The sequence below is a fragment of the Carcharhinus amblyrhynchos genome, chromosome 13, assembly GCF_965287045.1.
Source record: "Carcharhinus amblyrhynchos chromosome 13, sCarAmb.v2.hapA, whole genome shotgun sequence".
NCBI lineage: Eukaryota > Metazoa > Chordata > Chondrichthyes > Carcharhiniformes > Carcharhinidae > Carcharhinus > Carcharhinus amblyrhynchos.
Genome location: NC_137336.1, coordinates 51,892,296 through 51,893,456, shown reverse-complemented (window position 1 = coordinate 51,893,456; position 1,161 = coordinate 51,892,296). Strand labels below are relative to the sequence as shown.

The 1,161-nt window shown below is 39.5% G+C and overlaps 1 pseudogene; it reads left to right on the top strand.

The window, feature by feature from the left end:
• Positions 1 to 330: 330 nt before the first annotated feature.
• Positions 331 to 719, top strand: LOC145351521 (small ribosomal subunit protein eS12 pseudogene; annotated as a pseudogene).
• The last annotated feature ends 442 nt before the right edge of the window (positions 720 to 1,161 follow it).

Here is a 1,161-nt window from a genome sequence, read left to right as displayed (position 1 = left end):
GCATGAATGGCCAGAGAAGCCCAGCTGGGAACTGAGAACTCTGGTCCGAACTGGTTTTTTCCCATTACATGTTAACACCCCCTTTGGTCATGAAAGGCTTAGGGATTCCCTGAAATTGTGAATGATGTTATAAAATACACATTCTTTCTTCCTTTTGGATTACAATTAACTACTTTTCAGTAACACTTGTTTATTAGAAATGATGTAGGATTTCCATTCTTTTCCCTTTCTCTGAATTAATAGAAAATATCACATCCAGGATCAAACTGGGACTCCAGTATCCACTGTTGCAGCAGGAAATCATCCTTTTCCAGGACAAAAAGTGGCATAATGGCTGAGGAATACATAACACCAGGCAGTGATGGTGGATGTTAACACTACACTTCAGGAAGTGCTTAAAACTGCATATATCCATGATACTTTATGTTGTGCTCTCTGGGAAGCTGTCAAAGTGCTGGACAAATAACAAGCTCATTTGTGTGTCCTGACAGGCAATTGTGACGAGGCGCAGTATGTTAAGTTGGTAGAGGCCATCTGTGCTGAGTATGAGATCAATCTGATTAAGGCTGATGACAACAAGAATCTCAGTGAATGGGTAGGCCTGTGCAAAATTGACCGAGAAGGGAAACTCACAAGGCTGTGGCTGTGTTGTTGTCAAGGATTATGGCAAAGACTCACATGCCAAAGATGTCATCGACAGTTATTTCAGAGAAAAGTGATATGCTTCATAAATACAAACATAAGCATTGGAACTCCATTATCCATTTAAGCAAGACCAAAAGAAAATCTGTGGTGTTCTCAAGTATATGTGTTGGGCATAATCTGATTTTGAATTCAGCGAATAAGTAGTAATTTACCTGTACCATGTGTTGTCATTTTCCTACCAGAATGATTAGGGAAATGAGAACTAAGACAAAAAAATTAGACATGCCAACATGCACTTTTCATCTTACTCATTTCCAATCAATAACATGACCTAAAATCAAACAACAGGCTGTATAAACTACTTTTTCCATTCTGCTGCAAAACGTTTCATGGCTGAACAAAAAATAGTGGACAGAACTGATGGACCAAATGGCCTGTGGTTGTTTGAACCATAGAATCCTACAGTGCAGAAGAAGGCCATTCAGCTCATTGAGTCTGACTGACTTTCTGACCGAG